This window comes from Gorilla gorilla, chromosome 7 (genome assembly GCF_029281585.2).
Source record: "Gorilla gorilla gorilla isolate KB3781 chromosome 7, NHGRI_mGorGor1-v2.1_pri, whole genome shotgun sequence".
Taxonomy (NCBI): domain Eukaryota; kingdom Metazoa; phylum Chordata; class Mammalia; order Primates; family Hominidae; genus Gorilla; species Gorilla gorilla.
In genome coordinates, this window is record NC_073231.2 from 132,652,809 (window position 1) to 132,666,741 (window position 13,933).

A 13,933-nucleotide genomic window follows, 5' to 3' on the forward strand; every position below is an offset into this window, starting at 1 on the left:
CAGCCTACCTCAGTGACCTCGTTCAAACTACCTCAAATATCAAGCAACGTAAGTAATTTCACTGTGCTTGTTCTTGCTACCTTCACAATTACAGACTCAAGGAAGATCCACCAGACTGTCTTCAAATCAGATCAATACTTTAGTCTTACGAAAATTCTAGTCCTGCCACTGCTGTGAACAGGTGTACCACTATGCCTGATTTACAGAGGAAGTAACAGAGATCAGAGAGGTGAATGGCTTCCTTAAAGCCACACAGCACATAAGTGACAAAGCCAGGATGCAAGCCTCCTGCCATAGGTCCAGTTTCATTTTTCCCCAGGAATACTGTCTGAATGAGTCAATGAACTCTCAGGCAAGAAGATGAATGCTCAGGCCTCGTGGGAGCCCCCTTGAGCTCTGTCCTTGTTTCTACAGAGCTAATTGTGTTTGGGCAGGATGCAGATTGCTAACATCTGTGCACAGCCAAGTGTCTCTCAAACTGGGGCAATTAACCACTTGGAACTTTAGAGCAGAACCTCCTTTTAAGGTTTTTTGAGTCCAGCTCCTTTCTGTTACAGTTGAAGAAATGGTACAGCAAAGTCCCCCATGGTCACACACAGTGACCATGTGACAAGAGCAAGACGATAGCCCAGATCTCCTACCCACTGCTCCAAAGCACTGTTTATACCTCACTACATGGAGAATGAATAAAGAAGGGAGTGGATTCATAAGGTAATCATATGAGGATGTGGATCACATAAGCATGTGTAATCATGGAATACAAGGATCTTTTGTTCACTGTATTTAGAGGTTAATGCGTAAGAGCTGTGAAAATGTTCAATTAAGGCTTACTGTTAAGTGATGGGAGGAAGGACAGACACTTAAATCATTTCTCACTCTCTCTGGAAATAGATATGAATAAGCCACTCCATTTTCACCAGAAGTGGTTCACACCCTAGTTGTTATCAGTTACACCTTAACTACCCTAGCCAGTGATCATTTAATAAGGATTAGTTGATAATCTGTTGAATGGAGGCAGGTGATGTCAGGAGGAGGATCATGGGGCCTCCTGACAGCCCACTTCATAATATTTCCTTGATGCTGGTCAGGCTTCTCAAAAAGTGTTCTTTGTGCCAACATCATATGGCAGAAAGGTCACCTAGATTGGAATCCTGGTTCCATCATGTGCTACACTCACCCCAGGATTTGAGGCACAAGTTAAACCCAGCTTCAGCTACAGGAAACCAGTGCTGTCTAGAAGATGCGTGACAGTAGGGACCCTGTCTCTCTGTTCATCAGTGTCCTCAACATTGAGTGCATACTGGACATAATAAGCCTTTAATAAGTTCTTGTGAATAAACTGAGACTTGTGAAAAACACTCAGAATAAAAGGTACTGGCAGTGAGAGTGAGAGTCATTAAAAGCAACTTTCACAATAAAGAGAGTAAGGGAGGAAGAGGCTCATTGCTCAGGGCAGAAGACATAATGCTGACAGATGACAGTGAGAAAACAGCTGTATTCATCTGGTAAAATGTGTCATCTCTGTCAAGGAGAACGATCTTCCGTCTGGAAAAGGAAGAACGTGGAGACAAGGATACGTGAGGAAATGTGGTGAAAGCACAGAGTTCAAGATGCGGAAGCTCCATGTGAGGTCAAGATGCAGAAATAAAAAGAGCTGATTCCCACGGGGCAAGGATAGATATTTATGAAAAGACACACAAGCACTGCATCAGGTATTTTAGGGATGCTACTGAATTCCTTTCTCACAACAACTCTGGAAGACAAATATTATTATATCTATTTTACAGCTGAGGAGACTGTGGTACAAAGAAAGTAAATTATTTGCCCATGGTCACCCCCTTGAATACATTATTCAATAAGAGACAAGATTGAAAGTCACATCTAAATCTCATGCTTTTCCTGCTAAGAATTAAAAAAACAACTGTAACTGTGAGTAATCTCAGAGGAACTGCAGAGATGAACTTCAGGGGACTGAAGATGGACAAATTCAATGTTAAGGAAGAAAAGATGAATGCTACGGTGGACATCTAAGTCTGATATTTGTCCCCAAGAAAACTACAACTAATAATTATGTATCTATATATCAAGATATATCTATTTTATTTCATCACTTAAAGAAGGAAGCAGTGATCAACAAGAAGTAGTATGGGTTACTTAAATATAAGAAGAACTGATGTCAAATTCACCTTTTCTGATGGAGTGTCAGGCTAGCAAAGGATCAGGTGCAACTGATGCCATGTGAGTCAATTTCAGTCAAGGACGTGGAAGTTTCCTTCAGAAGATTTTGGAGGAAACACTTGAGAAATGAAGCCTAGAAGATAGTAAACTTCAATACATATGCATTGGAATGGGGCAGTCTTTAGCTATCCACCATATCTGTCTGTTCTTGGTGTTATATATAAAATTTTGATGTTGCAAAAGAAATAGCCTTTGAATATAAATTAAAAAGAATTTTAATAAATTTTTAAATTAAAAATTAAATATTTAATAAATTTTATTAAATAAATTTAATAAAAGTTAAAAAATTAATAATTTTTTTTAATTTTTAGCAAGGCAAGTTATTTTTATATAGAAGGGTGCGCCCTTACAGGTGGAGCAATGGTGAGTGCACACTTGGACAACGGAGGGGAAGGGGATTTTATCCCTGACGCACGTGGCCCCTGCTGCTGTGTCATTTTCCTATTGGCTAGGGTTAGACTGCACAGGTTAAACTAATTTTGATTGGCTAATTTAAATAGAATGACAGGGTGAGTGCTTTGGCGGGAGTCAGGGCAGAACAGGTAGCAGGTAATTGGAATGAGTTAGGGTGGAGCAGGTGATTGGAATGTAGGGTGGAGCAGGTGAGTTAGGGTGGAGTAGGTAACTGGAATGAGTTAGGGTGGAGTAGGTAATTGAAAAAGGTTGCTTTACAAGGAAGTTAAATTTAAAAGTAGAAGGCAAAGAATTGAACATACTGACATATTAATTTTTTGAAAAGAAATTTAGAACTCATATCTAACATTGGCCTCTTTGATAAGCATTTAATTGCTTGATTGAGATGAAACCTGGGTTTGTTAAAATGCCTAGTGTCATGGGGTCAGGAGGATCAGCAACTAGGAGCCTGGGATCAAGGCTTCAGTCCAAGGAGAAACAAGGGTGATAGGAGTGGACTCAATCATTAAGAAGAGTGGTTTAAGACAGGGACACACTCTAGAAGTGGTAACGAGAGTCGGTATTGTACCAAGCTACAAGTTAGAGAGTGGGGTCCAGGAGTATGAAATGAAGCAATTGTAACAGTGATGGATCAGGGCTGAAGCAGTCAGCAAGGTTAACTCCAAAGGGTGTCTCCTGAGGAAATCACACTTTACCTAAGGACAATATCCATCAGAGTTTTAAAGGATTGCTGAGCCTGCCAGTTGGCAGTGTGTGTGCATGTGTGAAGACACATGTGTGTCTGGGGAGAGAGTCATGTGACTTGGGATATGGGCATTGAAGACAGGCAAGAGTTATATTTAAGCCAGATGAAAAAGAAATTGCCTAGAGTGATTTATTAGGCAATAAGTTATTAGATCATCAGTGGGCTCTTATGTGGCAAAGAATCTGTTTGTTTCTTCATTTTACTTATATACATGTTTGCTTTTCATGTCTTTCTTCCAAAAATGTTTTGAAGTCACTAAAAAGTATTCAAAATTGACTCTGTATGGATTCAGAAGTCAGAACTAGGACAAATGGTGAATATTATTAGAAATCCATCCTGCCAGACACTGTGGCTCATGCCTGTAATCACAACATTTTGGGAGGCTGAAGCAGGCCAGGATTTCTAGACTAGCCTGGCTAACATGGTGAAACCCCATCTCTACTAAAAATACAATAATTAGCCGGGCGTGGTGGTGCACATCTGTAGTCCCAGCTACTCGGGAAGCTGAGGCAGGAGACTCGCTTGAACCCAGGAGGCGGAGGCTGCAGTGAGCTGAGATTGCGTCACTGCACTGCAGCCTGGGCTACAGAGCCAGACTCTGTCTCAAAACAACAACTACACAACAACAACAACAACAACAAAGGAATCCATCCTAACCATCAGAGCTTCAAAACAGTGGGTTAGCTTGCTGGGCAAGCAGTGACCTCCCGACCCTGGAAGTATGCAGATGCAAGGTGGCCAGAAGTGATGTGTGCACACACACACGCACACATACACATGCTCGCATTCTCCAGGTGATTTGAGGAGTGGATTCATTTGGCCTACTAAAATGCCTTTGGTGCAGTTTCTGCAAATATTTAAGTTTGATCATTCTTTTATATATTTTGTTTTCAATATCTTTTTTTTTTTTTTACATAGCAAGCACAATATAATTCCAACAAATTTAAGACTTCTGGTTCCAGTCATTAATGTCCTGTGCTGCTAAACCCAAGCCTGTGAAGGTAAAACTATCTTTTGGGACTATAGCTTAGTCACACCTGTTTCTGAAACATGTAGTGTTTTGTGAAATCATAAGTGTGTTCATGAGTGGATTGTGAAATAATCTCCAATTGCTTTGGAAAGAAGACTAGAAACGCTGGCAGAGCTGGGAACAAAATACACAATAAGACTTTCTCTCCAATGCCCCAGCCCCTTGCTCCCTGGTCTGCACTATTCTGCTTATACAAACCTTTTATATTCCCTGGTCCCTGCTTCCATCTGTGCAAACTGGACTGCCCTTAACTACTCTCTAGCTTCTGGGGAAGAGGGGACACTCTAAAAGGCTACTGATGCGACTGGTGGAGGCATTTTACATTACATTCAGGGAGTTTACGTTCAAAAAAAAAAAAGGGAAAAAGAGATAAAACATGGCTCCCTGCTCCCTGTCCAACCAAGGACAAATCAAACAGGTAGGAAATTACGACCATCAAACTCTCCCTTGGTCTTTAAAGTCATGGCCAAAACTTGGACTCTGCTATTTCTCCCAGAGTCAGGTTTGTAAGTGCAAGAAAATAGATGACACTTCCTGGAGGAAGCCCTCCCCGGAGTCCTTTGAAAGTTATTTTTTTCTTCCTCTAAGCTTTGTACAAGCATCTTCTGAGTTGTCATTCATTTCCACGCTTGTCTGTCTTTGAGAAACAAAGAAACAAAACCCTTGGAGCAGACACCCCGGAGCAAGGCTGCCTAGGTCCAAATCCTAGCTCTGCCATTAACTGACTCTGTGGTCTTGGGCCATTCACTCCTTGGCACAGCAGGAATGGTAACAGTGTCTAACTCACGGGGTTGTCTTGAGAACCTTCATGAGATCATGAAGCAGGCAAAGCACTCAATACAAGTTAGCTACTGTGATGACGGAGGCTAATGACACGGGCTCTGGAATCTGACCTGCCTGGGTTCAAGTTCTTTAGGTTTGTTACAGTGCTCCGTAGTTAACCTTCTTTAGTCTCAGTCTTCCCTGGGTATTAAATGGGAATAATCACAATCTCTATCTCAAAGGCATTGCTGTAAATATGATGTGAGGCAAGTGCCTCGTTTATAACACTCGGGAAAATTTGCATGCTGGGCTCTGAGGTTTTCCAGGGTAGTGACTTGTTCTAACTTATCTCTGTACTTTCATTACCTAGCCTGGGGCTGGCACATAGTAGGACCTATTGAATTTATGAACCTTGACTCTCTTGGCTGACAATCCTCCACGACCCTCCCTAAACATATACATACTTGTATAAACACCATACACACCACACATTCCCACATAAATATACAACATACACCCAAGACAGACACAAACATCACGTGTACCATACACGAAGCACACAGACACCACACAATCACCAGGCACACTCATATACATAACAAACACACAACATACACACATAACACCATGCACACATACATCCACAATATACGCATGCCACAAACACAAAAGCACCACATATACCACACACAACACAAATACATGCATATACCTGTATATGCATACACAAACACCATATTGGATACACCAAACACCAGACATACACATTTATACACACCACATGAACATACCACACACACACACCACAAACCAAACACCATGCACATACACACGTACTGCATACATAACTCTCACCCCACATACATACTATACACACATGCACACACGCGTATGCACCATTTACCTTTCAGCTGCTCTGTTGAGCTGAAGAAAGCTAGGCCAGTTTCAGGGATACAATTCAGCTCCCAGGGCCTGTTGCAACAAGCATGAGGTCTTTCATCAGCTGTGGCCACCTCCCTAGAAAGGCATTCGGAATGAGTTTCAAATTCGCATTTTGGCCTGAGGAAAAGGGAGTGAAGTTATGACTTTTTCCCCTTCTGATTGTCAAATAACACCATTAGCCCAGGCCAAGAAGCCATTTCTCCAAGTAGAGATATAGATGAGGCTGGTTATTCTTTCCAAAATTCTGCAATGCTCCAATTAATTCCATGTGTATGCTATAGTTAACAGGCATTTCTTCCTGAGAACAGAAGATGGTATACTTTAACTACATTTCAGAGAGGCCAGAACGTTGGGCTGGAAGGTGTGCTAGAAGAGTGTCTTTCTTGTCCAGTGGGTCTGAAACTTTACTGGATTTTAAAATCCCCAGAGCTCATGCTGTTCATACATATTACCAGGCCCCAAACCTCAGAGATTATAATTCAATAGAGGTCTAGGGTGGTGCCCAGAAATCTGCCTTTTGGATAAGTAACCTAAATGATTCTGATTCAGATGACACTTGGAGAAACACCAGAATCCCTTATTTCTTAGCTAGGGAAAACTTGATCACAGTCATAAAATAACTGACTCATACACATAGTAAGTAGCAAGGCTGGGACTAGACCTCAGGTCTCCTTGCTTTGAGTGCAGTGCTTCTTAAGTAATTGACTTCATTTCATCTTCCTGCCTTTAGTTCTCCAAGCGTTATAGAGTTGGTTGGTGGCTGAAAAAAGCACTGAATTTGTCTGAGAGCAGACAAGGCTTTTCTGTGGTCAGTCTTGTTCCTCTAGGAACAAGAGGTCTCCTGTTGACTGTCACCAGTTGTCACATAAGGCCACCGGTTGTCACATACTTAATTCTTAACCATGCTGGACAGATTACAATTGCAAATTATTTAAAAAGTGTTTCACCCTGCTCAGAAGCCAGACCTATTGCTTAAAGCTACACGCCCCAAATCTTCACAGACTTCCTGACTGCTTAGACCAGCTGTTAGAAAACTCCAGCCTGTAGGCCAAATCTGGCCACTATCTGTTTTTGTAAGTAAAGTTTTATGGGAAAACAGACATAGACATTAATTTATATATTGCCTATGGCTGCCTTTGTACGAAGTTGCAACAGATCATATGGCCTGAAAAGCCGAAAATATTTACCATCTGGTCTTTTACATAAAAACTTTTCAACCCTTGGCCTAGATTGTTACTTGGGGCCCTCCCAGGGGCCATGGAGCATACATACGCAACAAAGAACTTCCATGAAGCCCTGTGATATATTCTACAAGGTCCCTTTCTACCCATAGCCTAGCCTTTATTGATGAAATCTCAGCAACCTAATGACTACCTTTCTGAACTGTCTTGGTCATTTCGGAGGCTAATAATATTTTCATTAGATGAAGGGAATTTTACTTCAAGGATTTTGTTGAAGGGTTTATTATATGAAAGTGTATCCTAAGTCAAGCTCCATGAGACATGACAGCTTCTTTATTAAGCACTGGGTATCTCTTCTCCCCTCACCCTTCTGCATTCTCACCTACTGTTAAATATGGTTAGTTTTGCCCTAAGTTTGCATGGGTTGGTCACTTTCTTCCTGGATCCCTGAAAGCAGGCCTAGAACAGCTGGGCCAAGGGCTGAGGGCCACTTCCAGAAGCAGATTCTTCTCCCTTCCATTTCTGTTGTTGTTGCCCAGCAACAATTTGAGAGGCCCCAGAGAGATTCCAAAGGCCTGAGGACTTGGCACAAAATGGTTTGTGAGCCATTATTGCGAATGATCCCTGAATTACATTTTTCATTGCACCTTTCAATTTCACATATGCTTGTATACTCACATACTCCTGGGAAATTCAAATAATTTGCACAATAAGAAGAGACTTGGTGTATATATTCTTTGCCAAAGAGTTTTTACTGGGAGACAAGAACAAAGTATGACAAAAGGCTGTCATCATAATATGTGTTTCTGCGGGGGGAATAATTTCAAAACTGCTTTTATAGGAAGACTGATCTGATGCTTAAGCCCACGAGGTTTGGAGTTAAAGCACCTGGCCTTGAAATAATACTACTGTCTATTTTATAGGTTGTTGTGTCAATGAAATAAGAACCTTTATTTTGTAGCTTAAGTCAGTACTCTAAGAAGGCTGTCATTATTCATGGTGATGATAATATTATGTCCAGAAGGATTAAATTAGGGCATTACACGTGTATTTTTATAGGTACACGAAGTCAGAAGGAGAGTTTGGAAAGTGATCAATTAATTGCATCTATAGCCCCACTTACTGGCTTCTTGTTATTCTTGACCTTATCCTGTAATTTGTAGTCTCTGCCCTCTGCCTTTGGACAGAGTTCTGCTTTTCCTTGATCACTAGGATGTTACCAAATGTGCCTCAAGTAGATGCTTACAAAGATCTTGAGTGTCTCTGCATCTCCTCTTGAGTGAGCTTGCTTGGATTTGGAAACTTGCCAACTACATGGAACCAAGCCTGGACTAGTGTGCTGGAGGATGAGACAAGGCATTGCTGAATTGGCACAGCCAAGGTCATCCAGCACCAGGCCACCCTCAAATATACGAGCTAGAAGGTCAGCCACAGTGAGCATAACTGCCTACCTAACACTCAGCTGACCACAAATGCACGAGTGAGTCCAGTCAAGATCAACCAAACCTAGTCCAGATTAGCAGAACTTCCCAGATGATCTATAAGTTCATGAGATGTAACACATGGTTGTTATTAAAGCCAGAACATTATGAAGTGATTTGATGAACAGCAATGTGTAACTAATAAGAAAGCGTATACAGTATCTATTTAGTACTAGTAAATGATTAATGCAAGAAGAGAATTTAAACTCTTGTGGGATTATTAGATGCTTTTCTTCCGTGTACAAATGGTCATGGTCCAGAAGCCTAGAAATGAAAACCATGTTCAACTTAGCAATTGCTTCCTTTGTTATAAATACCAGCTCAGTCCATAGAGATGGTTAACTAATAAATAAAGCAATGGTTAGTCAATTAAAACTGAGGATCTATTCTGAGTATTTCCCACTGATTACAGAAATGAAGTCTCCTGGAAAGGAGCACACCTAATTCAGGCTAAAAATAGTACAACTAAATATCTGGAAAACAGGACATGTGTTTGAAGGAAAATATTCAACCAAAAAAAAAAAGTGGTTTTCTTCTTTTATAGACAACACTAATTTCCTGAATGCTTGTGTCAGCTTTTTGGTGACAAGAAAGGATGAGTAAGACACTATTATGGTTTAAAGTACAGTGAGAGAATAGTAAATTTACGAAGGCAAAAATGAAAAGCAGAAAGCGAAGATGATATAGGTGAGTGGGATGTTGTCATCAGCTTTGATGCTATGATGCTTTGTGGATGATTCAGCTCTGGATGATAAGGTTGAACAGTTCTGTACCTCCTTGGCAAAATTCCAGTGTTCTGAGCATTGGAAAATAAAAGCAGTAGAGAAAGAGCTGCAAGTGTTCTCTCACAGTAGACCTGCAGCAAAATTGTGAGGTGCAGATTGTTGGAGTTGGTAGACAACTTGTGAAAGGAATCAGAATATGTTGTAGGCAGTATACAAGCATATGTCATTCATCCATTTATTCATGCAGTGCTATTATAAGATACAGTATGAGCCATAAGGGTGGCATAAAGTTTTCATCTATCTGTCAATTTAGTTAAGATATTTATTGAGTTAGATAATGTGCTAGACATGAGAGATACAAAAATGAAAAGGAACATGGTCTCTGTCTTACAGGAATTTACCAGCTAGACAGAAGAGACAGGGAAAGAAACTGATGGCATTGATCATACTGAACGCCATCATGAAGGAGGTTTGAGATACTGCTTTTTCCTCTCTGTGAAGTCCTGAGTCCATGGAAAGGCCGAGGGGAGAAACATCGGCAGCAACATGGCAGCTCTATTAGTGATGGAAACTGGATTGGGAAATGCGATATCACATCTGTCACCTAGAGGTTTTGGCAACAATATTTCGGCCTAGAATTCAGTCCAGCACATTCAGTGTACTGTGCTTACCCAGCTTCTGGCAGAGTGGGACAGCGGAAGCTTCCTGGAAAGGAAGAAGCTCTTGTTACCCGGTGGAAAGCAGATCGCAATGGATACTTCCTGCAGTCAGTCAAGCTTCTGAAAGTAGAGGATCAGGGAGGAGCTAAGAAAAGCAGCGGTCAAGATAAACTAAGCCCCTTATCCCCAACCCACAAATAAAATGCTTCAGTCTTTCTTCCATGGGAATGAAGTCAGGGATACAGAAAGAAACCAAATATGTTTCTCTCAGTGGTGTCTATAGAAAAAGGAAGTCAAAGAGAGATGAGGGTTCTCCCCTAAAGTCTGAGATAACACAGCAGGAGGCCCTAACCTAACCTGGATTTGGGGATCAAAGAAAGTTTCACCAAGGTGAAAACACATTCTTCTGGCTCGGGAGGAGTTGTAGAGGTGAGAAAACCGTGAGTTATTGGGCTTCAGACAAGACAGTGATCAAGAATGGGTTCACGAAAGAGGCATTATCTAAAAACAGTCTTGGTTGGTAGATATATTGCAAAAACTGAAATGGCTTGGCAAGCTCATTCAGTGCAGAAAACAGTTACCTGTCATATAATAGGAAAGCCCATGTCCTAGGAAAATGAGTGCCAAATTCAGCAAGTCTTTGGAGAATGTATAAGAGTGTGGGGGATAAGATAACAACTCTGTTTGGGGCCAGGTACTGGAGCATCTAGGATGCCAGGATGGTGAACCTGTTTTCTTTTCTTCTTATTCTTTTTTTTTTTTTTTTTTTTTTTTTGAGATGGAGTCTTGCTCTGTCACTCAGGCTGGAGTGCAGTGACGTGATCTTGGCTCAGTGCAACCTCCGCCTCCCTGGTTCAAGCAATTATCCTGCCTCAGCCTCCCGAGTAGCTGGGATTACAGGCATGTGCCACCATGCCCGGCTAATTTTTGTATTTTTAGTAGAGACGGGGTTTCACCATATTGATCAGGCTGGTCTCAAATTCCTGACCTCATGTGATCCACCCACCTTGGCCTCCCAAAGTGCTGGGATTACAGGCATGAGCCACCGCTCCCAGCCTGAACCTATTTTCTTTATACTCTATCACACCTACCTGACCCCACTGCAGGATTCCAGTGACAGGTGGTGAGGTCCTGGTATGAAGCAAGGGAACTGGGGAGACGGAGAGAGGAATACAAGTGCATAAAGCAGGAAGGCCAGGAAGGCAGAATCTATGGGAATGATCATGATGGGGATTACTGAATGAAGACCAACAGTGAGACAGTAAGATGTTTGAGGAAAGGGTGATTTAAACAGAAACTAGAACATCAGTGCCATGGAGACTAGTCTTCAGTTCTCTGAATGCCCAGTTTAAGGAACCAGCATTCCTTTAAAATAGAACTATTCAGAAGACAGAAAAGTGGGCAAGGCATAAAGATGTGTTGAATCTATACTTAAAGATTATGGCTAAGTTCTGAGAGTGGATGAAATCTCTCTCTCACACACACACACACACGCACACAGTAGTAGAAAAAAAATAAAAAGAAGGTGGCCAAGGAAAGCAGCTTGGAGAAACACCCCTTCTTAAAGGGCAGGGGCAAGCCGAGCATCCCTCAAAGGAAAAATAGAAGATACAGTTAGTTTGAGAGATTTCCAAAGTGTAGTGTCACTGAAGTGATGGACGTTAGATAGACATTTACCTGCAGTGTTGATATATTGGCATGGATACACCCTCAATTTTATTTTTCTCCAATTTGGCTTTTCTTCTTATCTGCAAAATGGGAAGCAAAATTTCTGCTCCAGTATTTGGTGACTGAGAACCTGAATATTTAAGGATAAAAAGAATAATATTTTTAGGTATCAAATTAGCTATCAATTGATTTTACTTTACCATTTCTACCTCCTGCATCTGTCTGCTAGTTTAACACAGGGAAGGGGCAGTGGAGGGATGGGTGCTCTTTGGGGGAAGGAGGATCTCACACAGGGAAAGACTCCCTCTCTCTGAGCCCAGAGGACTGAGAAGGATGTCAGAGATGGAGGAGAAAGGCAGCTAGGGCTGTAACTACATCTCCTGCTCTCGAGGGGGAGATATGCTGACTACATTGGGGGACTATATGGGGCAAAGAGCTCTAACCCACCTCTCCACTAAGGACTCACAAAGTACACCAGAAGGCAGAGAAGCCAACATATGGAATCCCAGCATGGTTTAAGAGGATGGACTGGCATAGAGAGAGGGTTTTATTAGCAGGCCTGAGATTCCTTAGGTGACATACAGCAGAAAGGAAACTAGGTTTCTAGCCCTTGGGACTGCAATGGGCCCACTAAAGTGGGATTGAGGAGATCCTTCAAGAGACACTGAGAGATGACCTCTGGGGTCAGTGTTGCTGTGGGGGTGTGGCATGACTCAGAGAGGTCTGTATTTCATGGTGTCATGCCACCTAGAAATAATTACTCCCTCTGATTTATGAAAAGATCAAGTTCTTGCACTTAGAGCAAGGGCTTACACATGGTAGGAAGGTTCTTCAATTTGACTTCATAGCATCGTAAATTTCCCGATATACAATGGCTGTCTTTGTTTCCCCTTCTTCATCAGATCCCTTGCTGTAAGACATAGGTTCAGCCTGATCCTGGCTTCTAACTTCACATCCTGTTTTCTGGCCTTAGTAGAGAAGTAAGAGCTATCCTCACATGCCACTGAGGGACTCACACGCAATCTAGAGCAGGAAGCACTGTGCAGAGCTAACAGCAGAGACCCAGGAGTCAGACTTCCTGGACTGGACGCCTTGTTTCACGTTTCCTTACTTTGTGACTTTAGGGACTTTAGGGACTTTTCCTTGTCTATAAAATGGGGTAATATGAGTAGATAGCTCCACTCAAAGAGTTGTATAAGGAAGAAGATAACTAGCCATAAAGTTCTTAGCATTAGAGTGACTTGCTATAATTATAGTAGAGATTCTACAGATGTTAGCTCTGTTATGTTTCACAGAAGCTTCTACTACCCTGTTGGCATACACAAGCCTAGGACTAGAGTAAGTTTTGGACTTGGACAAAGTGAGAACTGAGGAGGATTTTGGTGGAGGGCTAAAACGGGTGGTGGAGCCATTGGTCTCAAGTGGGCTGAGAAGAGTTCATTATTCAGGGATGTCAGCATCAACAGCACTGAACAGCCAGGGTTGAAGCAAAACCAAGCAGATTTGATGAGGTGCCACCCAACACACACCCAAAGATTAGGCATGAGAAGCTGCCCTCCGCTTGGCACCATGGGGTCATGCCAGCTGTATTCCTGCACAGCCAGGGAAGTGCCGGTGAGAAGGAGACCAAGAAAAATAGCAATGATTTCAAAGAGATGGCCTTAAGTATAGAAAAATGATTTAACTATTGATAATATTCATTTTTCAGTTAACAGGGAGTACCTTCAGTATTTTTCTTTAAATATTTAGCAAGCTGGAGTGAGGGAGAGTAAAACAGTAGGGAAATAAAAGAGCCACACATGCTTTCCACATTGAAATGTAACATAATTCTATGTAAGTTTGAGCTCTGATTTACCAAAATCCCTAGCCCATTGCAATCTCATGATTAGGACGGTAAGCCGTGTGGAAGATGGGTGCATTTTGTATTGTTTAGTGCTTGATTTGATGTCTGGTGAATAGTACGTATTTGATAAATAATATGAGAAATGAATGTTTCCTTCCACTGTTTAGCATATCCACTTTTAACCAAGGGCCCTAGCAAAATGTGGAAATATTGACATTTGGTTTGGGGTCATCTTCTTTCTCCCT

General features: G+C 41.7%; 1 long non-coding RNA gene across 1 annotated transcript; it reads left to right on the forward strand.

Moving 5' to 3' along the window:
* Positions 1-7,765: 7,765 nt before the first annotated feature.
* On the forward strand, positions 7,766-10,405 carry LOC134759121 (uncharacterized). The gene is made up of 2 exons (XR_010135042.1): positions 7,766-7,908; positions 9,912-10,405. It is a non-coding gene; the product is annotated as an uncharacterized lncRNA (long non-coding RNA).
* The last annotated feature ends 3,528 nt before the right edge of the window (positions 10,406-13,933 follow it).